Source organism: Cynocephalus volans, chromosome 14 (genome assembly GCF_027409185.1).
Source record: "Cynocephalus volans isolate mCynVol1 chromosome 14, mCynVol1.pri, whole genome shotgun sequence".
Classification (NCBI taxonomy): domain Eukaryota; kingdom Metazoa; phylum Chordata; class Mammalia; order Dermoptera; family Cynocephalidae; genus Cynocephalus; species Cynocephalus volans.
Genome location: NC_084473.1, coordinates 67,048,887 through 67,074,607, shown reverse-complemented (window position 1 = coordinate 67,074,607; position 25,721 = coordinate 67,048,887).

Sequence of the window (25,721 nt, the reverse complement as noted above, 5' to 3'; positions counted from 1 at the left end):
GTCTCCACATTTGTCCCTTTTCCAGAATATCATATAGTTGAAACCAAACAGCGGGTAGTCTTTTCAGATTGGCTTCTTTCACTTACTTATATGCATTTAAGGTTCCTCCATGGCTTTCAGTGGCTTGATGGCTCACTTCTTACTGCTGTATAATGTCCCATTGTCTGGATATACCACAGTGTGTTTATTCGTTCACCTATTGAAGGGCATCTTGGTTGCCAGGGAAAGGGGCAAGAGCAGGGTTGGTGGGGAGTCCCCATTCCCATTTTCCATAGAAGAGCTACTGTGTCTTCCCAGGGTTTTTGTTTTCCTTTAAAATGCTTTATATTGACACCATTAAAAGGTACATGATGCTCTCCACCCTGAAACCATGGGGACAGGCATGCCTTGTTTCTTACTGGCTTGTCTCCAGTCAGCAAATGCGATTCTTCCCACATGACTAGGTGCATTCGGGGCATTCACGGAACAGTTTTGCTACCCATCATCATAAGAACGAACGCACATATGCCCAAGGGAGATAAGTCAGGGGCCCTAAAACTAGGCAGCAGACCACGAGAAAGTCAAATGCATCACACCCGTGTGTTCCCTCCCTCTTGGGGCTCCTGAGTCTCTTTGGAACCCCACGACTATAAAACACTGGGTTTGTTTGTGGCTTGTTGGTCTTGTTAGTTTATAGATAGCCTTCATATTGTGCAACCCGAATGCTCTGGGTTAATGTAAAGAGACAGACAGATAGATACAGACAGATGAACTAAGAATAGAGGGAAGAACTGATGGGAAGGAAGTATCCCAGTTAAAGGAGAACAGGCCAGACACCAGGGTCCCGCTTCGAACATCTGCAGACCATCTGCAGGGTTCTACTGAGTGGCCCTGTCAGCTCACGTGACTGCCAGCTTGTTCCGTTTCCCCTTCCCCCTGAGTCTAGGGTACTTCTGCCCTACACAGCAGTCAGAGGCTGAATGACCTATGGTGGAAGGGACTTCCCTGTTGGGGTCCAGAATTTCTCAACAGGGTGCACTATTAGCATCGTGAGCAGGACAAAGCCCCGTGCATTACAGAGATTTAGCATCACTGGCCCCACCCACTAAATTCCAGAAGTGCCCTCCTAGTCATTGTGACAATCAAAAAACTACCCCCAGGGATTTCCAGATGCCCCCTAGGGGGTACTACCTGCAGTGAGAACCCCTGGGCTAGGGGTGGTCTGGTCGAGGTCTCCCAGTGAAAGGGAGTAGACCTGAGCACCCCCTGCTCACTCCCCAGGGACCCCTTCAGCAGCAGCTGGTGCCTGCAGTTGTCACTCAGGCCTTTCTCACCTCCATTCTCCTTCTCTCCCTCCTCCTGCCACTCGTTTCTGGGGCCCAAGGAAGAGCACTTAGACATTTTGCCAGTCTCCAGTGTAATTGGGTTGAGAAATGTGGGGCTACCAGAACTTAAGGGTTTTCCCCCTTTACCCTTGAAAACCTTTAGTTCTGGGGATTTGTTCCCTTTGTGTTTCACCCTCTTAATCAGCTGCCCCCGATCTCGTCAAATGAGGTCTCCTCGGGGGTGCTCTGGCCAGCCCCAGCGGTGCAGGGCTACCCCCGCGCCCCACCCCAGGCTGTTGCAGTATTGACCTGAGATTTTGCCAAGTCACACTGAATTTATGTTGACCCAAACCCCAAGCCTCGCAGTGTCCTCTGCAGGGTGGTTCCGGGGTGTCCCGAGTGTCATGGAGCAGTGGGGAAGGGATGAGTTTGTCATCACCAAGCTATTCACATGGAAGAAATGGGGCAGAGTTCAAGGACTGCTTGTTTTTACCTACTTCCAAACCACTCGCTGTGAGTGACATGCGGCCTTGGCAAGCTGAGGGGATGGGCCTGGCTAGGTTGGGGCCACCCAGAGGTTAACTCTGCTGGTCCAAGGTCCATACAGGCAGAACCACTGCTGACTTGGGCCCAGAGGATGGCAACTCTGGGGCCACCGCAGGCCAGGGAAGCCAAGATGGGGCGAGGGGGCCTTCACGGATGGGGAAGGGGCTTGTCACATCACTGTAGACTCTTCCAGAACCGGCATTTGGTTCTTGTACTTGGCAGCCAGGTGCTCTCTGGCTTCCCAGCTCTGCGGGGCCTGGGCCCTGCAGAGAGAGCTACGGCAGCTGCCACTTTATCCCCAGCCTTGTCTCTAGCCCATTCTGCTGCCATTCTTTCCTCTGGGACTCTGGGAAAGTCAAGCGGAGCCCTTTCCAGAGACACTTCAAGGCCTCAAATCAGTGTCAGTCTGTTGGAACAGGTTTTTGGAGTGTCTCAGCTTGGCACAGCTTCTCTGCAGCCTCAGAGCTCAGCCCCGGTAGAGCCTGTTGGTGATTCAGCACCTGAGGAACTCCAGCCAGCCCAGGAGGGCTCGGCGGTACTCGCCCTGCTGCCTTGCAATCCCAGGAACTTGGATGGGGGCCTCAGCCAGCCAGCGGGGGAACAGCCCTGGGGAAGAGGAAGTTTGACTCAGTACCCAGCCCTGGTCCAGGTCTCTGATAAGGCTTTAACTTTGCGGAAGACACGACAGCTTCCTCCTTGCAAAAAAGGGTGTGGCATAAATCTTTGCAGATGGGAGCAAGCACAGGGCCTTCCTCACCCCTGGGAGATGCTCAGCACGTCCTGGTTAACTGATTGTTGGCCAAAGATGTTTTGTCCCTGTATGCTATTTGCTCTTCTTTATAGGAAGGGTCCTCTCAGACCACCAGATCAGTGGGCGGCCTTGCTCTATAAGGGTGTTGGGGAGAGTAGTGGTAGGTGTCTGTGTAGCAGTATCAGGTGCTGCATCACACCCATCAGGCCTTAGACACAAAAGTATCTCAACAGATAGTACCTGCTCCTCCTGCGAAGGTCTCTGTGGCTTTTTTATTACTCATTTATTTTTTGCAGCTTTTCAGACATCAGGAAGAGCATGTCACTTCCTTTTGCAACCGTGTCTCTTCTCAGATGATCCTGTCCGTGAGGTGTCAATCCTGGGCATTTATTAGGGCCTTGACTCTAAAGAGATCAAAGCATTTTGTGAATATTCTCATTTGTTCCTTGAAATAGGGAAAGAAAGATAGTGACCAATTCTCCTAAACCAGAGATGGTGGGAAATGAGGTCTGGGCTGAGAGAGGGAGGGACAGGAGAGAACAGTCCATGTGGGTGACCCTAGTGGAATCCGTACCCAGCCCAGTGCTGACGGGTGTCAGGGGTTCAAGGAGATAGTGCTGCCTGCCGGAGTAGTCAGGGGTGTCATGGAGGATGTGGCAGTTGAGCTGGGCTGGGTAGAAGTGAGGTCAGGCAGTGAGGAGGGTTTTCCAGGCAGGAGAGAACAAGTTAGTGTACTTAGAAGACCTGGGCCAGGTGGACACGGTGGGTGAAAGAAAGGACTTGAATAGGGAGCACAGGAGGTACTTGCAGGAGCACCACTGAGTGTGTTCGCTTTGGCTGTGTCTGCTCATCTAGACTGTAAACTCCTGTGGCAAGTCCTGCCCTTGCATGGAGAGACCCTTGACACACATGCTCAGTAAACACCCCTGGGCTGGGTGACCTCCTGCTGCAGAGCCATGCACTGAGGTCTGAGCCCCTTTCCACTCTCTCTGCCTCCTCCTTCTTGGAGTCACCAGGTGCAGGGCTTTCTATTTTCTCCTAACTGTTTCAGGAAAAGCCAACAAAATGAGTTAAGGGTGGGAAAACAAAATATTTCAGGGGTCATCTCACCGGGTAACCAGACAACTCAGAATCATCCTGGCCGGCCAGTTTAGCAGACTTAATTCGCAGCTTCAGACAAGGACAATGCTTCCTTCACTCCTGCATGGATTTTCCTGTATTCTACTGAGACTATTTAACATCATTACTTAAATAGAAGACACATTTTAACTCAACACCGCATTTTAAAATGGTGCAGCTATTTATATTGGAGTTCAAGGTAACGGTTTTTAAGAACAGGAAGGATTGTTTCTCATAGGAAGAGTGTGCTGTAGACGTTTGTGAGAGAAGGGACGTTTAGTTCATCATTACTTCTCCAGCACCTAGCACAGTGTCTGCCATACAGTAGGTGCTCAGCAAGCATTTGTTGAACTACACAGCAGAATAAAATAATGACTGTTCTGAGGAAGAAATTATTATTCTTGACATTTGAGTGAGATTTTGAGAAGCAAATTTGATTCCCTTGGGTAGAGGATGGGGCATGCCAACTTGAGAGATGAGCATAATAACAACTACCAACAACAGCAGCTGCCATTTGTTACATGTTTATTACGTGCTACTCAATATACTACACGTTTCTAATACGTCCCCTCATTTATTCTTTACAACAACCCTGTGCAGGAGATGGATATCTTTATTTCCTTTTACAGCAAAAGAAATTGAGGCTCGGGCAACTAAACAAAGGTCAGCAGCCACAAGGACTTGGGACAGGATCAGAGTGGCATGAGCCCAAGGCACCGAGCTAAGCGAGGGCAGTTTGGGTGTAGGGATAGGGGGCGGAGCCAGGCAGCTGGAGTCAGTTGCCCCACAGGAGAAAGGGTGAAAATGGGGTTCAGGTGAAAATGGGGTCTGGGACCAGATTATGCACTTTAAATCTCTGCTGAGGACTTCAAACTAGGTTCTGTAAGTGGTGAGCCCATGGGGAGTTTAGAGGAAAGGAATGACGTGGTCCAGCAGCTCACTCTGGCAGCAGGAGCAAAGGTACAGAAAAGCTGTTGGCAGGAAAACTAGTTTGGCAACTATTGGGATAGCCCGGGGAGAGGTGATGGGGCCTGAATTGGGGCAGTGGCAGTAGGGATGCAGGGGGACAGACTAGGTAGACAACTGGAGGGTGGTGTGTAGGAGGGCTTGGCTGGGATGCAGAGAAAGAAAGGAGAGGGAGATGCTGACAGTGATCTTCAGCCCTCCCAGAACCAAGGAGGAGGTGGGAGGAAATGGGTTTATTTTTGAACCCATGACTTGAGGTGCAGGCCCCTGGAGAGTGGTCGGGGTTGGAGATGGTGTTTGGGGCATGGAGGCAGGAGACGCATCTATGGAAACACAGGATCAGTGCTGTTACTGTGACCTCAGCAGCCCACCCTCGTCTGCCTTTGCTGTGCTGTGGAAGATTCCGGTTTTTTTCTGACAGTGTGGATGTTGTTGCTGTCCCAAGTGGCTTGGACATTTTGAGGGCAAGTTACAGGTCTTAGATTTCTTTTTTGTTTTTTTAATTTGCTCACAGTAGGTAGGTGTTCAATATATATTTGATTAATGAACATAAATAAATAACAATTTTTAAAAACCCTCCAAAGGCATAGCATTTGAAGGTCAGTGCCATGGAACATCAGTGGTCTGCAGCCAAGCAACTCTGGGGCCTCAAGTAAAGCCCCTTTGTTGCAGTCCTCTTGGTGAGGGCAGAGTGGGGGATCATGACCACCTCCTCCTCATCCTGAACCTCCTGGAAGTTGTGATGAAACAAACCAGGTGGAAAAGCCAGGATGAAGCACCATTAACTGCCGTGTTTAGTGGGTGCTCACGTGGTCTAAGGATTTTGTGCTTATGGTGCTCACGGTGGTCTGACTTCGTGCACTCCATTTCATTTCTTTTCACTTAATCCTCGCAACAATCCTATGAGGAGATGTTATCCTTATCTTACGGATGAGAACACCAAAGCTCTGCAAGGTTAGATAATGCAGCCATAGTCTCACAGTTAGGGAGTGGCAGAGCTGGGATTTGAACCCATGCCTGTGCGGCAAACCTCCTTTCTGCTTTGCCATGACACCCTCAAGTCAGACTTAGAAAGCGGTCGATCATGATGGCGTCCATCTGCCCATTTCCTGCCTCCCTGATCCTGAAGTTTCATTCTGAACAATTTGGTTTTTCCCATTCTCAGATATATTTAGATGCATATGGAAAATTCCTATGAGCTTTCAGGTAATGCTGCCTCATTTGCCGAGATGTCATAATCATGAGTTATTGCCCTACACTCATCAATTGAACGTTGCTGCTTATGACCACCCCAGGGGTGATTGGAAGGGCAGCTGAAGGTCCCAAGCTCACTGACCAAAGTGCCCCCATCCTTATGGGCTGTGGCCTTGGAACATAGTAGCAAGCCAACCGTAAGACTGCATTGAAAATGTAAAAATGGAAGTGCCCTGATTTAGGATTTCATCCATCTTCTGATAATTGATATAAATGCTGATAAATGCCGTGCCATATTGGAAGACAAAATTTTCATATACCAAGTTCACTCTCATTGAGATAATGTACGTACAGCCTTCATTTTGTCTGATCCCCGTTCCAGCAGGAGCTCCACCTGCAAATGGTTGGAACAAGGCTAGTGTGCCCCCGGCTGGATGGTTGAGGAATATAGTTGAGGACACCCTGTATATTCATAGATGCCTGGAATTTAGGGACTTGGCAGATCTTCTGGCCCAACTCTGCCATTTAAAGATAAGGAGGCTGAGGTATTTCATTTTTTTGGTGACAATTGTAAGTGGGCTTGCTTTCTTGATTTCATGGCCTCTGTTTCAGTTTTTCGGAGTAGTTTGAATAGAATTAGTATTAATTCCTCTTTAAATGTTCAGTAGAATTCAACAATAAAGCCAAGAGTTGGAATCAACCTAAATGTCCACTGAAGGATTACTAGATAAGGAAAATGTAGTACATATACGCCAAGGAATACTACTTTGCCATAAAAAGAATGAAATTCTGCCATTTACAGCAGCATGGGTGAACTTAGAAAAAATTAATGTTAAGTGAAATAAGCCAGGCACAGAAAGAGAAATACCACACGTCATCACTCATAAGTGGGAGCAAAAAAATAAACAAATTAATAAAAAGGGAAAGAAAGAAACATACAACAATCACAGTAATTCATTGAACTTTCAAAAGGAGAGAACAGAACTGAGTCTACCATAGGTGGGAAAAGAGCAGGGGGGAGGTTAATGAGAAATTAGTAATTTCCACAAAAAATGATGACATTATGTAAAGTTGAATATACTAATTATCCTGATTTGAGCATCACATATTGCACACATGTATTGATATTCAGCATTGTACCCCACAGATATGTATAATCAATTATGTTTTAATAAAAATAATTTTTAAAAAAAAGAAATCCAAACTAAAATAAATAAAGATAAGGAGCCCAAGATTGAAAAAGGTGAAATGACTTGCTAAAGGTGACAGCATCATAGATGCCTCTAGTCCCTGGGCTCCCCCATTAGCCTGTGTTCCGCATATTACTGTGTACATCTAGCTTATATGCAGGTGGGAAAAGGAGGAGATGGTCTTTCCTAGCATGCCTGTGTGCTTGTACTTAACAGGAGTGAACCGAAGCAAAGTGGGGCCAACTGTGCCTTGTAACATAGCTCGCAATGTCTGTCACTTACAAATGGGTGACCTTGGGCAGGTTACTTAACCTCCTTTGCCTCCACTTTCTTACCTCTAAAATGGGAGCATTGTGGTACCTACTTTGTACTTTGAATATTGACTGAGATGATGCAGGGCACATAGTAAGTGCTCAAACAAATGTTGCTGCTGTTATTATTAATAAGGATATCAACCACAATAAGAACGTGACATCATGCTCCTTCCGCCCAGCCACTGACACAGAAACATCTTCCTGATTAACTTGTATGAAGTCCTGGCTGTGTTTTAGAGCAGGGGTCAGGACCTCACTGGTGGGGATTTGTAACTAAAAGCTGCCCCCTCCCTGTGGGTCAGGACCTGCCGCCTGAAACATAACACTAACTTTTTCAAGTTATTTCTCCATTAGACTTTCTCCCTGGGCAGAGTCCAACCTGTGTTTTGAAAGCAGTGTTCCAGAGGCTAGGATGGGGTCAGGAAGAGCCCTCTGTCCCATGGATCCATCTGCCCAAGGTGATTCATTCCCATGTCACATATTTCTAAACTCCTATCCTGGCCATTCCCAGAGTTTTCCTAATCCTGTGTGGCCAGTTTCTCCACAAATTCCTCTGCAGCTTCGCTTGACATCCTCTGGAGCCAGTGTCCTGGCATTGCTGTGAGCAGGGACAAATGTGGACTGTTATCTCTTCCCGAGAGGAAGAGCACAGCCTCCCTGAGGGCCGTCCTCTGCAGGGATGCCACGGGGCTGCCTTCAGCCCTAATATCCTAATCAATTTAGGGATAGTCTCGAGGGGGGCAGACTCATGGTGCCTTGGTCCTGAGAGCTTCCCTCTCGGTCCTTATCTGCAGTGTGTTCTCTTTTTCCTTCTTCCTAGTCAATTCTTACCCTGAAACCAGGATCTTTACCTGGCTATCAACCTCTTGGGTTTAAAAATATTGATAAAATTGTATAATTAGACAATTTTTGCTATGGAGTTAAAATCCTACAGTGTTTGCAGATAAAATTAAATGTTGGGATATAATTCATAAGGGAAGATGCCACTAACCTGTACTGGCAGGCCTTCGGTTCTGTGTGACCCATTTACAAATAATTTTGTGACTGCATGGGTGCTGCTGCAGACCTCATGCTGAGCTGCAGGAATCCCACCCTCTAGGTGCCACCCACCATCTCCTGAGCTCCTAACTCTGTTCCTCATGAACCCCTACCCCCAAGCATGGTAGAGGAGGAAGGAAGGAACCTGGCTGTTCCCCAGTCACCCAGGATCCCTCTGCCCTACTCTCTAGCTCTACTCCTGTCCCCCCTGCCCTGCATTATTCCTCACTGAAGGCCTTTCCTCATACCTCCTCGAATCCAGAGCATCCTTTATCCAAAAGGACCTGCTGCAACCTCTCTACATCCATTCTGACACCAAAATATCACCCTTTATCCCTTCACTCAGGAAGCCTGGCTCAGGGATCCAAAGCCAGATAAGGTGTAGAGCTCTTGATATTCTGGATGGAACAACTGATCCACCGATAGGAGCCTGGAAGCACATCCTGGCTGCGGCAGAGGGCAGGACACAGTCAACTCTGCTGGGGTAACCTGCGCCTCCCAGATCCAGGCACCACACCTGAGAGTCCATGGAAGAGGTGGTCACCAGGTTGACTGGGGTGGGGTTGAGGACAGAAGGTGTCCCATGCTGTAGGCACAGCCTGGGGCTCCATCTAGAATTGCCAATCCCATGCATGAGCCGAGGGGCTGGAACGGGGGTGCCCTGCCCTGGGGCGCAGGGGAGATGGTACCCAGCGTCTCTCAATAGCATTTCCCAGCCGCAAATCAATGGGTGGGTTTCAGGATGGCTCTGATTCCATGAACTCACAAGATAAACAGGCTAGCCTCTCTTATTTCATTGTTTCTGCTGGAAACTTTTATCTGAGTTCCAAACAGCTGAATTGTAAGCATGGTAACCCTTGCCCTTCCTTGAGGGCAGGCCTGGGTTCCTGCTCAATTTGGGGGGGGGGGCAAGGGTTGAATCTGTCATAAGGTTTTTCTTCCGTTGTGAGTGGTTTTTCCCTCAACAGTACTGCTCTTCTTTTCTTTTCTTTTCTTTTCTTTTTTTTTCTGAAGTCCATAATCTTGCGATTCCCCTCTTTGGAGCTGTTTAGACAGAAATGGGTGCTGGCAGGAGCAGCCTAGAAGGGATTCCTGCCCCAGAGGGAGGGAGGCTGGGTGGCCCATGAGCCTGCCTTCCATCCCCAAGGCCTGTTGGAGGCGAGGCCCGGCTTTGAAACTCAGGCAGGAGGAACCTGTAGCAGCGAGCTGCCCCTGATGCCACGGCTGCCCCTGTAGCTATATTCTCTCCACTCTTTCCTTTGAGCCTCAGAGCCTGCCAAGGCCACATGTCCCTGGAAGCCTTCACACAGCCCAGCTTTCCAAGCACAGCCATGCAGCCGGAGGTCTGGGCACCTGAGCTTCAGCAGTCTGAGCAGCTGGCAGGTCTGGACACTCACACCCTGGCCCCTCAGCAGGCCTTGCTCCTAGGGGGAAATTAGGGACAGAGGGAAAATCCCAAGAGGCAATGCACATGGCCTCTGGAAGAAAAAGATTGAGCCTCAACTGCTGGGCCTGCTCAGTTTGTTGTTTGTACTCATTCGGGGGTTGTAACTGATGAACATAACCTACCGGTGTTTCACGGCAGGCCACGGTCAGGAGGACAGTTTTGTGGTGTGGTCATTAAACACTGTCTTGGGCGTGGGAATTGGGCAGACTTGAGTGTGAATGTGGTTGCAAGAGCTTGGGCACATTTCTTAACCTCTCTAAGCCTCAGTTTCCTCATCTGTACAATTGGGTATTTCCACTGGCTGGACCAGAAGGCAGGGAGGCTGGGAGGTGCCTGTGTCATGGGTTATTATGAGGACTAAGTAAGATAACACATGCGCAGTCCTAGTGCTGTGCCTGGAACTGGTGCATGTGCAGAAGTGGCCCACACCCACTGAGAAGTGAGAGGCCTGACCCCTCCTCTTGGTCCTGGACCCTCTTAGGGAGCTCACCTTGTAGTGAAGAGAAAGCAGAGGCCTGGCTTCACCTCACAGGGCCTCAGCTGAAGTTGTGCATGAGTCAAGATTGCAGAGTGAAGACCTGGGCATCAAGAAGTTGTTTTCTGTGGGAATGTGAGTGTACAGAAAGGAACTATTCTTGCCTTGCTCAAATATGAATAAAACCCCAATATCTTTCATCTGTGGAACATGCTGGTTTTGCAAACTTTAATGAATTCCCAAAACACCTTTATGAGTTTGGCAGCTGATGGCTTCGAGGTGAGGAACACAGAGGGTGAAGTAACCTGCCCAAGGCTGCTGAGCAGTCCCCTCGCACACCCTCTTCCCGGGAGTCGTGTTCTTTTATGCTCTGTCCTGGATGCTCTTGAACGGTATTTGCTTTCTTGTCTTGTTTTTGGTTAAGCAGAGGCTGACATGGAGCCCAGGGACAGTGCTGACTGTATCCCCTGACTGACAGAACACGGGGCAGGGGAGGAGGTGTGACAATAATTCATTAGTTCAGGGACAGTGGTGACAGGCTAGTCATGCTCCCCCTCAAGAGGTATGCAAAGCATCCTCCGTGTCCTTTGACGAAATCACGGTCACTGGCTGACTTTAGCAAAGCATGGTTTGTGGCAGTGCCAGAAAGTCAGAATATGACTGTTGCCCAGCTTCAAGTATGCAGACACTCAGAGTTTCCTGGCTTGGGTGGGAATGCCTCGCTTTAACGCTTGGCGTGTGGACACAGACTTACCCTTTGAGATGTGTCTGGGGGAAACCTAAGAGACTTGCTTCCAAAATTAACATCAATTGGGCACCAAGAAAGAATTGCACAGGGAAGACATGTGTGATTTTACTGATTTTCTCTCCCCACCCTGCTGTCCTACCCCCAACTCCTGCCCAAATATCTGGTTCAGGATTCGGTAGGAGTATTTGAGAAGCCCATGCTGGGCTTCCAGTAAAAGTGGTCTGAAGTTCTTATGATGTTTCTCATTTCAAAGGCTAAAAGGAAAGTCATAAGATGATTGCTTTATTTATTCCAAGTGTGTGTTTCTCCTGAGAGTGAGGACATCTGTGTGTCTACCCTAAGTGAACACGGACTAGGAGCCGTCCCGGCCCACACAGCGGGGGTCGTGCGGGTCTTGTGCAGTGGAGGACTAACAGATGGGACTCTTCTTGTTTTCTGAACTGTCGTGATTTACCTGCCTTCTGGGCTAACCTGTAGAAGGTCCAGCCTCTTTGCATAGCCATTCATAATGCAGCTTTTTGCATTTTGGTTTTGGGAAGTCATTCTAATTTAGTTCACACTGATTGCATAATTCATAAGAGGATCCTTCTTCATGGTAATTTTGCTGCTCTGTTCCCAGAAACCTCCAGTACTGTAATGTGAGGGCACCTAAGGTCATCTGTTGGGAGGGGTGGCTTCATGGGCATGCGACCTGTGTAGACACACAGATCCTCACACTCATGAGGGCCCTGGGCTTACAGTTGCAGTCCTGAAATTCTTATAGTTTTATCTTCAAATTTGTGTCTTGTGAGTGAAGTCCAGTTGGACAATGGAGTATGCACTGGGTCCTGCCAGCCTTGGTTCCCATGGTCCTGCCTACTGCCATCTGCCTGCCTCTCCTGGGTGGGTTCCTGCCCCTATCACACTCTGCCCCTGTCACACTCTACCCCTGGTGGAGCCTGGACACAGAAAAGGTTGGCGTTACCCCCCACAGTATCTCAGGCAGGGCACGGGGGCAGCTGTCCCCATCCTGGGCTGCAGCTCCACAGCATGTTCAGTGGGTGACTAGAGAGGGGTGAGCCTTTCCACTTCCCCTGACCCAGGTAGCTGGAGCACCCTGGCATGGAGGGGGGGGTGCCTTGGGTTGGGGAAGCTGGTCCCTGGGAAGAGGAGATACCGAACTAGACTTCCCTGTCCCTAGCTGGGTCACAGCTTATCAACCCAGTTGCTGGCAGGAGGGAAAAGCTGGCAGTGAGTGGGTCCTTGCTCACTTGCACACGTTGTCACTGGAACCCCGTGCACCTAAGGGGACTGCACTCACCCCTGCGAGTATCCACATGCCCAAAGGAGAGCACGGACATAAATAGCAAATAAAGAACATCGATATGCACAACGATGTGGATGGATGTTCTTAATGTCAGTGAAATGTACACTTAAAAATGGTTAAAATGGCAAATTTTATGTGTATTTTCCCACTATATAAAATACATTTATAAAGTTTTAAAAAAAAAAAAAAAAAAAAAGCAAAAGCAAAATACTCCATGACAGGTGGAGAGAGCGACGGTGGAAGGAAGGGAAAAGCTTATATGTTAGTACCTCGATTGGGCACTTATTTCCTGCTTTTTGGACAAGGGGTTCGTGTTTTCAGTTTGCGCTGAGCCCCTAATGATGTAGCCGGTCCTGTTTGTTGGCCACTTTGTAAAACCACCAGGTCTTTGCCTCTCACAGAGCCTGCCCTTGCATCCGAATCCTCGGAGGAAGTCATGTGCTGAGCACACTCTTACCTTCTCTCTTCTTCCCTCACAGGTATCTTGTTGGCTGTGTGCCAAGCCCTAGAGAACAGCACATCGCCGTCCCCGCTGAGTGGTGAGTGTGTGCAGTGTGGGGAGGGAGCAGACCTGCTAGGCTGGGGGGCTCCTGCCCGTGGAGCACACGCCTGTCCCCTGAGCCCTCTCTGCTTCCCTCTGCTCCCTTCAGCTGACAGACAATTAGCGAGGGCAAGTGTGCTGGGAAATAAGACTGCAGGATCTGGAACCATCTGTGTTTTTCCAGCTCAGGTGACAGTCTGTCTAACAAAGAACCCAGATTCCTGAACCCCCTAGATCAACATATTGGAGAGCTAGGGAAGCATAGGAACCAAAGTGCTTGTGATCACAGTGTGATGGGTGCACAACCCGGGCACAACCACTGTTACACTTGCGTGTTGCTTTTAGCCATTGTTCATGTGCGTTAATATTTTTATGCAATTAGCCCTGGTGAAGAAATTATTTTGATTCATGCTTTTTACAGTCAAGTGTTGGGGGTGTGCATTTTTCCATGTTGCTAGCAAGTCCTGAAATTTATCCTTTTAGAATGTCAGAATATCCCATTAAAATTGACATGTACAATTTAATTAAGCATTGCCCATTGGATATCTATGGTGCTTCCAATTTTTTAAGTTATGCTACATCTTCAGGCCTAGAAGCTTTTTCCTTCTTTTGGATTATTTTCTCAGGATATATCTCTAGGAGCAGGAATAAATCCACTTGGTATGAACTACCAATTCTGAGTGAACTGTGCTGATTTTTACCAGCAATGCATGAGCATGCCAGTTTTGCTATTCCCTTGGTAGCATGGAGTATGTTTCGCTGACTTCTGCTCCCATCTTTTTACTGCAGTAGCCCCAGCTATGTCTTCCCAGTTATTTCAGGGACATCCCAATGGGAGAGGGCAGGTTTCTTGTGTATTTACAAATTCTCTAACCAGCCACACAGTGTCCCTGGTACTTTGCTCTTCCGCTCTTCCAGTACTTTCCCTCCAAACCCACTGGAGATGGTGCTGCCACTCCACTGGGCACCTCTGCTTCTGCAGCCACAACGTCCCCCCTTGGCTGTTTGACCCTTGGTGCACTTGAACCCTTACAGTGCCCAAGCCACTTGGTGGTTCATGATGACACAGAAGAATATGCCTCTCTCCCTCTATGTCATGCTTTGTTGGGACTGGAGGTGGAAGGATGTGAGTGTGTCCATCCCAAAGCAGTGCTTCTGGAGTCCCAGGGTCTACCAGAGTTTCCACGAAGCAGCTCTTCCACTTTCGAACTGCCTGCCACACCACAAAGGGCTCGGGTGTGGACATGACGGGGAAGGGGAGGATAGCTTAGAGATTCCACCATGCCGTTCTCAGAATTGCCCCAAACCCCTTCCTAGGATGCACTTACCCCAGGTGCATCTTTAGCCCCTTCTACAGATAGACCTCTGATGACCTGCCCAAACACTAGAAAGTACTGATATTCCAACAAACACTCATGCACTGGATATCGTTTGAGGGAACATGGACACTGGACCAGTTGAGGGTTACCACCTGTTCTGATCATTGTCACTATTACCTCCAGGCATGTCCATGGGCTGAGATGCTTTCTATGTTTCCCTCGCCCTTTCTGTACCTTTCTGGGCCATATTGGGTGGAGCTGAGGCATGGTCTTGAGGTTAGGCCAGATGTATGGGATGGAGGCCTGTGCCCTGGGCCTCTGTCCCTGGTTCCCTGGCTCTCTTGTGGAGCCCCCTCCAGAACCTCTTGGTCCTCACTGTAGGGCCTGGTAGGCTAAGAGCCAGGTTCTCGAATGAGTTGCAATGATGGCAAATGCTTATGCTACCATCCATGGGGAAGGGGATATTTCTGGTTATTTTCTCCCCCCACCCTGCCCCTGTCTCCATCCATTCATACAGGTGAGAAAAGCCTAAGGAATGTCAAACCTGAGCCTGTCCCCTCGGGGGCATGGCATGGCTCCTTCCTAGACCCTTTGGAGTTTCCCAGGTCCTCCTGGGAAGATGTGGGCAGACTTGATACATTTTATCCAGAAAATGACTGTTCTTGCTACGATAGTGACCGACATCTGCTCCATCTTTCCTTTCTGGGCTTCCTTCTCTGAGAATGCCTCTGATGTGGAGGTGTATCCGAGGTTTACTGTCTGTCCCTCATTATGATCTATGACCAGAAACAACAGTTGAGCCCTGCTGTGTTGCACATTACCCTGTAGCTGGCAGATGACACCTGTGGCCCACAGTGTGGAGTAACAGCAGAGGCAGTGACACATTCCTAGTGTCCAGAGAGCCTTGAGCCCCCAGAGTTGGCAGGTGGTCTGTGGAGCAGGGGGTTGGCTGCCCACCTGACCTCTGCATTGCTCTCTGTTTGATGGGTTACTTAGCTACAGAACTTGCGCCCCAGTGTCTGAGAGATTAACAAGTAGCTCTTTCCATTCTTACTTACTCTCTTCCCTGCCCTATGCAACCCAGACATGAATCCAGAGAGGGCTGGGCTGGGACAAGTCCAGATGATTATGACCACACCATAGTCACCCCTCCAAAGGCTAGGGCTTTGTGACTGAATCAGGCGTATTTGCTTAACTTTCTCTTCCTTGAGGGTGACCCTCCTGTCTCCTAGAAGATTTCTCAGGCTCTGGTAGGCCTTGCCATTCACTCCATTGGGGGGTAGGCCCCCCAGTGGTGGGTTTATTTACTAAATTTCAGAGCCATCCATTTAGGTTTGAAGACGGATAGTTTTAGGACAAATGCTGTGGGGATGTCTTTACCTGTGATGTAAATATGCAAGTCTTTTCACTCTAAGACCAGAGTTGACCAGAATGAGAAACAATAATAGACATAAGATAGGTTTTGATACATTCCGAATGATAGCACTGGAACAAGAGGGCTGTAGGAATACTCAGGGTAAATCCCTATCATTTTAATTGGGCATCGCGGAGAGAAAGTTGCAAACCAGGAATCCTGGTTGTTAGGCCCGCTTGGTCTGTTTTTTCAAGTCCCTGGGCAAGTTATTCATCTGGTTTCCATTTGGACTAGTATCCTCATCTGTGGGACTTGTATCAGGAATGGCCTGCAGGATTTTTCACATGACCACTCTGATGGATTGGTAGGGGTAACTTAGAGAGCTATGTTGGGAAGGATTATAAGGCTGCCTTCAAGTTTTAGGAAGTGCTGAGTGATTGACTGGTGATGCCTGCCGTGGACTCGGGGTAGGAAAGTGGTAGTATGACAGACATGTATTTGATTCTCCTGGAACTTGATGCTATTTTACACTCGGGTTCTAACATTCTCCTTGCTGGAACTATGCAAAGAAGCAGGCTTTCTCTGCCCTTCCCTCGAGGAGCCCACCAACAGGAGAAAGACAGCATGGGCACCTGTAATGAGAGCATCATAATGTATAGCAGCCTTGGCTACTTAGTGCGTGACTTAGAAAATAATTTCTGTGGGAGTGAGATCAATAGTCTGCGGTTTGGGACAGAAAATTTTTATCTGGTTGATTGTCAATTTGTGAAGCACGCAGAGAAACATTAGCTGGGGGCAGGGTGAAGGTGGCAGCACCTACAGCTGAGAACATCAGTCACACCCTCCCAAAGAGGGAGTTATGACCTAGCTTCAGAAGGCACTTTTTAATGCCCCTTAAAAGGGACAGAATGCACCCTGGTGAAGAAGTTGTCAGGTGACAGCTTGCTTAACATGCAGAAATATTGCACAGTTTCCAGGCCACCCATCTGGTTCTCCTATTTTCATGGGACTCACTCTAATGACCGAGGGGGTGTGGTGAGGGCCTTGCTCAGGCACCTGGGAGCCAGGTTCCAGGCTTCCCTCTGCTACCTGCCTCGCATGATTTGCATACTCAGGGCAGCTCTTTACACCTCTGAACTTCTGCTCTTTCTTCCTGCCTGTCTAATGACACCCACCTGGAATCAGGGAGCACTGGAAGCCTTGCTCAATTCAGTGTCTGGGAGGCTTCTCAGAGGTGATGATGAAAGAACGTGGAAATTTACACGGGGAATGTCACCATTATCAGCATGCTTGGGAGATGGTGATCCTATCTTGGTGGGGATCCTGGGCTTAAATATGTTGAGATGGTGAGTTTGGGCGGGGGGTGCACAGCGGGAGGGCAGATCAGCTTATAGGGAAATGTCTTTGAAGGCTTTACTTGTTTGGAAAACAGGTAGAATGCAGGTCAGCCAGCAAGCAAGGGATCTGCTTATTGCTCATCTCATCTAACAAAAGCTTTTCAGAACTGCAAACTCCTTCCCCATTCCATTGTCTAGAGTTTTCCCACGTGGAGCTGAAGTCATTCTAAAATTAGAAGGCTCACGTGTTCTACCCAGGTACATGGTTCACCTGTTCCAAATACGTGTCTATAGCAAGAGACTTGGTATGTCTTAGTTTGGAGATAAAACCACATACACCTCTGCGTGCTTGCTTTAGCAAATGCTTAGAGGAACGTTGGGAGAGAATAAGAGATTTTTCCTTTCCTCTCCAGTGTTTATCCTTGTCCTACACTTCTTCATTTTACCTTCTACTTTTTGCAAAGGAAATTGTGCTGGGTCAGTTGTTTTTTGAGCAAAGGCTGCTCAGAGCAGTAGACAGAACACAGGAAATGGAATCAAGGATTGTAAATCTGACTCACTGGCTGTGAGACCCTAAAAAAACTCTTAAATCTCCCTGAGCCTCAGTTTCCTCATCAATAAAATGAAGGAGTGGGATTAAGTCAGTGTCTTTTCACACTGTGAGTCACAAAATCACTTTAGTGGGGCACAACCAACATTTTTAGAAAATGAAATTGAATAGCTTAGAATAGAGAATGTCAGAGTACGTTACATGGAGGAGTACTTTTCACAATACTCTTGTTTCAGTTATTAATAGATTCATATATTGGCATTCTGCATCATCCTACTTGCATGAATTTCACCCATATTACATCCTCTAAATTTCCAGATTTGATTTCTTCATAAGTAAGAATTTAGACACTTTTAGAGTAAGTGCCATAAGTCTTTCCAGATCTGAACATTTCCCCCCCACACACCCCTAGTTTTTTATAGTTGTCCACCCCAATTTGAAAGCAGTTCTTTTAATGCATTCGTCTTTATCAAGTCTTTCTATAACACTCAACTTATAGAAACAGCTCTTATGCACATGTTTCATTAGTTTACATAATATGTAATTAAATTATGTAAATATAATAATGTGTACAACCAACAAAAACAGTTTTGGGAACAAACACTAATGACCTCTTAGTAAATATATGGCCTAACAGTAAGAACAGAAATAGGCTGGTAAACTAGAGTAGCCAACTAACTGAGCCTTAGCATGCTTAAGGGCATTAGTCTGGATGTTTTAGCAAAGGAACGGAGAGTATGGGATTGGGTAAATCAGGTGCTTAAGTAGAACTTAGCTAAGAGAGCCTCTACCATCTTTAAAAGAAGCAAGTCAAATGACAAAAAGCATGGATTTTTGAAAATCTAGGCCTATAGAAGTCTTACTGTCCTCCCACTTTTTGGTTTTCAACTTTTATTTAGCACACATTTATTAAGTACCCCCTCAAACCAGGCATTGTGCTTGGCTCTGGAGATACACATGACAGTTAAACTTGAGCTCTGCCATCAGAAGGCACCCGGTCAGGCGGATAATGTTAATGATTTTGATACCTCAAAGGTAAATCATAAGCATAGACAAAGCCGTGATCTATCATGATGGATTTTTTGAAGAAAACAGCACTTCTGCCATACTCAGACTTCCCATTTTTAATCTAAGTTCCAAACTGCATATTTTTTATTCTCTTTGTTAAATTTCATCTTGCTCAGTTTGGTGCTGGACCAGGCTGTGACTGTTATCTGGGAGGTTGGCAAAAAGGGTGTCTCTGCCAGGCACTTTGTGTTGCAAGAACAGAAGCCAACCACCCATCAGCCTAGGGAAAAAGGGGTTGCTTTTAAGCAGTCAGCTTGTCAAATGGAGATTCGAAGGAATTGCTGAGCAGCCGGGGTAGCTGTAGGGATCTTAACTGCAGCAGTTTGTGGCCATTTACTCTGTACCCACCATGAAGATTGTTCTAATACCATCTCATTCCACACCTGTGCCTCTTAGCGCAGCATCTCCAGAGAGAAAATCAGATTGATTTGTTTCCCTTGGCCAAGTGGTCACCCAGCAGCTATGGCGAGGTCGGGAGGTGAAGGCTGCAGGGTGATGAGGTGCCAGAGGGCAGCTTAGACATTGACAGTGCAGATTTCTTCATTAGACCTGGAGCAGGCGAAGATGAGCATGCCTATCCAGACTGAGTCTTTGAATAATTCATTCAATTAATGAATATTTAGTGAGCACTTACTAGATGCCAAGCCCTGATCAAAACAAAGGCCCTGTTCTTAAGGACCTTATACTACCCTGGGAAAGACAGACATATTTTAATCTATTAAATTGACATATTTTTGAGAACAGCAATACCGAATGCTAGTGTGTGTGACATGAGATAGCTGCCTAAATTGCTAATGGATGTGGATATTGGCATAACTTTTCTGAGAAATAGCTTAGCATTAATGGTGAACTTAATTCCTGAGACTTAGTGAGCAAGAATTTTAAGGTCATGCATGCCCTATGACCCAACTATTGCACTTTTAGGGATCTGTTTTACAAAAATAATTAGAGATGTTAGGTTATTATCCATTGTAGTGAGAAGGAGCCAACTTAAATCTCAGCAAGAGGGAAATAGTTCTGGAACGGGTAGATAGAGGGGCTACTGTCTAGCCCTTTAAAATCATGTTGATGAAGAATTTTTAATGATACAGGGAAATGCACATGATATATGCACAGAGAAAGTAGTATGTAAAACTGAATGACATAATAACTCACTGGATTCTGGGAGTCTGTAAAATGTGTATTTCTGGAACCGACTTTCTAGCATTTACCCTGGAGCTTGGAAAAGAGAAGTCAAAAACCTCAGAACTTGGCATCACCTCAAATCATCCTCTTTCCCATGGGCCTTGCTATGATGAAATGATGAACAAAGTGGCTTTTGGGTAAGGCGTTACCTTTGATTTCTGGGAGCCCAATCCCAAACCTCCCCGGCTTCTGAGTTTGGGGCTTAGCGTGGAGCATTTGGTTATTTCCTAACGAAGAGACCTTCAGCTGTTTTAATCCAGCCAGGCTCAGACATCCCCCTTAGCAGGCTCTGCAACTGTTTTGTTTATGGATTCATCTGAGTCTTCCTTATTAGGTTCCTGTCTTGAAAATTATGGCCCAATTCCCCTATCAGAAAGTGTAATGGCAGGTGATTTCACACATCTGTCCATTTTATCACCAGGTTGCACTGACTAACATGGTTCTAAGTACCAAAACGCAGGGAAAACAGGTAAGGTGAAGTGTAACAGAGGGCCTCAATTCTGCTCTCACACTGGTGCAGTGTAGCCTGGCACCAAGGAGAACGTTTTTGGTTTTTGTTTTTTTCTTCCCAGTTGTCACTTAGCAGCTTGGTGAAGAATCCCTTTTTCTGAGCCTTTCTTCATCCTGAGTTTCGTGGGCTTGGGATATAATGAACATCTCCCCCTGCCTTGCACAACAGGTCTAGGAAGGCATTTTTGAGATCTTGAAAGTGGAAGATGTCAAATCTTGCTATGAAACCTGCCACAAATGAAGTCTGACAAATAGATGTATAATTATGAATCACGTAACAGCCCATGGGAGCCTCTTTAAAATCCTGTTCCTAGCAGGCTTTTCACCTGATATCCTGTTAAATAAACACAGCCCAGCACAGTGAAAGTCTCTAAAAACCTAGTTGCACACCTGACCAAATGATAGCCAGATTGTAGTTGTCATTGTGGCCAATTTCCCAAGGATCTAACCTTGGTAAGTACTTCCCAATCTTTTTCAGAGTAAAGACTTATTTTTAACATCAAAAGTATGTGAGGCCCCACAGATAGTAGTTGTACCTTTAGTATTAAATTGAATTATATTAAATAAATATACATTAATATACATAATGGCCAAAGCTGCTATCAGTAACACTTTAAAATGGATTTGTATTTTATCAATCACAATAGAATTCACTTAAGAATAATATGAACTAACACTTATAGAGTACTCACTGTATGCTGGACACTGTTCTATACATATCCTCATTTAATTCCTACAAGTCTAAGAGGAAGGAACTCTAGCCCCAGTTAAGTAATTTACCCAACATCACAGATTAGAAAGTGGCAGCGATGGGATTTGAAGCCAGGTAACTGGCTGCAAAGTTCTAAGCACGTCACAGTATGCTTTAAAAATGCAAACACAGAGACATGCACATATCTCATTCAGACCACAGATGTTATTTGAGGGGAGATTGACAAACACTTTGCATTCAATAACTGTGTGACTCCCTTTTTTCCCCTTCTCCAAGACAGATTGGGAACTACTCTCTTGAGTTTTTAATCCTCCATTTCATTAAAAATTAGACATGCATCTTAAAAGCAAAGTATGTGCATGTATGTGTGTATAATTACATGTGCATCGGTGCACGTGTGTGCATGTATATGAATGTACCTGTGTATGCATATATGTCTATATAAGCTTTTTATTTAATTTTATCTTCTTATCACAAAACTATTGAATCTTTATATATTTATTCTTACCTTCAACAAAGGCTGAATCAGTTCCTATGATGGCCTTTGTTCTAAGGTGTCTAGATTCTTATTATTGCAAGTGTTTTTGCCCAGATCTGGTCACAGATGGTGCTTCCTAAAAGAATCTTCTCATAGGTCTACCTAAGATGGCTTTGTTAGTAGACTTATGAAACACAGGATTGGATCTATGGGACTCGAAAGTCACAACATCAATGGGGATAAGAACACAGTCCTCCCACTCCTGAGCTTCGTTATGTGCAGTGTTCCCCACTTGCTAGCCACCTTAGGATACAGCCAGTGGAGGTGCTTTCTAGGTTAGAGCCTACACTTTACTTGGTTTCCACTTCTCATTAGCAGGTAAGAGAATGATATTTTTTCATCCTTTAAATTTGGCTTGATGAAAAAGTGCCTAAAAATAAAAACCACAAGTATTTGATAGCACAATGGTTAAAGCAGAATCTAGAGCCGGAGAGCCTGGGTTCAGATCTTAACTGTGCCCCTTGGGGACTGTGACCTTGGGTGAGTTACTTAACCACTCTGTGCCTCAGTTTCCCCATCTGTAAAGTGGAGATAACAACAGAACCTACGTCATAAGGTTGTTGTGAGAATTAAAGATGATATATCTAAAGTGCTGAGAGAATAGGGCCAAGAGCATAATAAGTCCTATGCAAGCGCTTGTTGTATAAATATTTTCATTTAGATTTACAAAGATAGAAAATAAGAAAGCAATAACATACATGTAAGAAATGGTATCTGAAATACCAGATGGGCTGAGCCAATTGGTGGCAAAGACAAGATGAGAGTTTAAAGTCATAAAGGACCTTGACAGGGTAAATCATATAACTCAGTTCTAAGGAGCATCCCCTTGACACTTAAAGAACAGATCAAAGGAAGCCCCGTTTTGCCTGTTGGAAAGTGGCGTTATGGATCCTGCTATTCCAGTAGATGCCAAAAATGAGCTTTACTTTTAGAATTACAGTCCCCAGAACAGAAGAAACATGGTCTGTTCCTTCAGTGACAGCTCTGGGAGACGTGGGATGTTGTGCCCTATTCTGAGCAACAAGATTCAGGAGGAACACAGAGACATTGGAGAGAACCACCAGGGATGCCGTGCAGGAAGGCCGAAGGCCAGGAAAGCAGAAGCACAAGAGGGCGGAAGGGGCAGAGAAAGGGAGGCTCAGCTCCCACGCCGGAGCCTGGCACCTGTCACGAGCACAGAGGTGAAAACGACCACTTGCTGGAGGAAGTCACATTCTCGCTTGCTACACGGAAGCCCTTTTTGCATCATTGTTTAAAATACAAATAGGTTGCTCTCACTTTGTGTGAAGGATCCATGGAGAGGCTGATGATCGTGGGTGGGAACTATTTACTGCCATTTATGTGGGAAAAGCTCACTCCTGATTTCCCTTTTGATGCTAATGCTGTAAGAATCAAAGTGGGAGTACAGGTTAGAAATATATGAAGATGGAAAAATAATTAGATTGTTAAATGAAGAGTATACCTACCTAATTGAGGAACTAGACCTATTGGGATTAAATTCTTAATCATCCAGGGGACATCACAGAAGAAAATTATATCTTTGCCAAAAAGGAAGAAGTTCTTTGGTACCCTGGAGAAAGAGGGTATTATTATACTGAAGTGCTCTTTGGCCCAATTTAAGTTGACTTTTTTTCTTCTTAAGTATTTTTATGACCAAACGTGAAGGCTTACTGCAGAGAGCTGTCCTAGGCATCAGAGATGGACAAGGGACAGTCCTTATCCTCAGGGCCTTTTAAGTGGCAGAAGTGAGGAGTAGACCACCTTAGTTATGAACAAATTGGTGTTAAGAAGGGCTGGGTACAGGCTGTCCTCTGTCTGTGGAGGAGCAATTTTTTTTTTTTTTTTTGCAAGCAAATAGCACTTTATTTTTTTTAATTGACAATTAAAAATTGTATATACTTATGGTGTACAACATGATGTTTTGTATACATTGTGGAATGGCTAAATCAAGCTAATTAATATATGCATTATCTCACATACTTAAGGCCTTCATCTCACACTATGCAAAAATCACCTCAAAAGGGATTAAAGACTTAAATTAAGACCTGAGTCTATAAAATTACTAGAAGAAAACAAAGGGGGAAACTTCATAACAGTGGTCTAGGCAATGATTTTTTGGATATGACCCCAAAAGCACAGGTGACAAAAGCAGAAATAAACAAATAGGATTATGTCACCTAAAAAGTTACTGTACAGCAAGGAAACAATCAACAGAGTGAAGCAACGACCTAAGGAATGGGAGAAAATATTTGCAGTCATACAGCTGATGAGAAGTTAAGTGGAAGCCTATGTAAGGGGTTCTTGCATAAGAAACTGCAACAGCTCAATAGCGAGCGAGCTCACGGTGGTCTTCTCTGGAAGGATAGAGAGCCCCTTTGACTTAGGATATAATGGAGGCAGCACCAGACCCCCTGCTTTTACTGCTGGAGGGAAGGAGCTAAACTGAGCAGGCCTTCTTACTGGTCAGGTTTCAAGTTGAAATGACCAACCTTGGTAAAGGGTGTTGGTACTCCAGGGCTATTCACATAGTTGCTCTTGTAAAAAGTAGTACTGACCAATTAAGCTGAAAGAATTCTCCAAAGGTACATTTTTTGCCACTAATACTGCAAGTTGACTTATTTTTTTAAAACTTGGTGTAAAGTAATACAACTCTGTGAGTGAATACAAGAGTATTTCAAAGAGTTCATGGAAGATTCCTATTATCTTTTAGTTCTACTTTTCCCCAAAATTTTTTAAGTAACCTCATATGTCTCCTAAGCCAGGATGTTGTTTGGGGAGAGGACTTTGACAATATTAATATTTTATAATATCAGTGTATTTTTATTCATGTAAAAAGGCTGGCATAATTGAAAATCCAGCCCACAGAAGATGCTCAGTTAATGTTTTGTTTTTAAGTGGAAGAGTTCCTGATGCTTAGGCCACCTGCACATGTATCCTCCTGGAAAAGAGACCATTTCTAGAAGCCTCTGGCAGCTCTGTCTAGAACTATGCTATCCAATTCAGCAGTCCCATGTGGCTGTGCAGCACTTGACACGTGGCTAATCCAAATTGAGATGTGTTGAAAATATACAATATTTACCAGATTTTGAAGACTTAGTACATGATAAAATAAATAATATCTTATTAATAAATGTTCATATTGGTCACTTGTTGAAATGACATTATTTTGACTATGTTGGGTTAAATAAAAGCTAGTATGCAAATCAATTTTACTTTTTTTTAAAGGTAGATACTAGAAAATACAAAATTACTTATGTGGCTCACATTTATTTCACAGTTCTACAACCCTGCAACACATCTGTTCCCACTCATGTGCCTGCCTTCCATCTTGGGTTTCTTCCTAAATGCCAGCCCCTCAGATCACCTGTTCTCAGTCTCATCGTAATGTCGTGCTCCAGCCCAAGTGTCTAGTGCTTTCTCGTGTCCCTGTACCTGTGAAAATGCTCTGTGTAGGAAAGATTGACTTGTCCTTTAAGAACCAGGTCATGCATCTCCTTCAGAAAGCTTCCCTGACCCCCATTGGGCAAAAGTAATTGGTCCTTTTCCTGTCCATTCCCTTGTTTTTTGTTTTTTGTTTTTTGCTTTTTGCTTCTGATTTTATTTTTATTTATTTATTTATTTTTTATTTTTTTAAATTTTATTTTGTCGATATACACTGTGATTGATTATTGCTGCCCCTTACCAAAACCTCCCTCCCTCCTCCCTCTCCTCCCTCCCCCGCAACAATGTCCTTTCTGTTTGCTTGTCGTATCAACTTCAAGTAATTGTGGTTGTTATATCTTCTTCCCCACCTCCCGGTTTTGTGTGTGTGTGTGTGAATTTATATATTAATTTTTAGCTCCCACCAATAAGTGAGAACGTGGTATTTCTCTTTCTGTGCCTGATTCGTTTCACTTAATATAATTCTCTCAAGGTCCATCCATGTTGTAGCAAATGGCAGTATTTCATTCGTTTTTATAGCTGAGTAGTATTCCATTGTGTAGATATACCACATTTTCCGTATCCACTCATCCAATGATGGACATTTGGGCTGGTTCCAACTCTTGGCTATTGTAAAGAGTGCTGCGATGAACATTGGGAAACAGGTATACCTTCGACTTGATGATTTCCATTCCTCTGGGTATATTCCCAGCAGTGGGATAGCTGGGTCATATTGGCAGATCTATCTGCAATTGTTTGAGGAACCTCCATACCATTTTCCATAGAGGC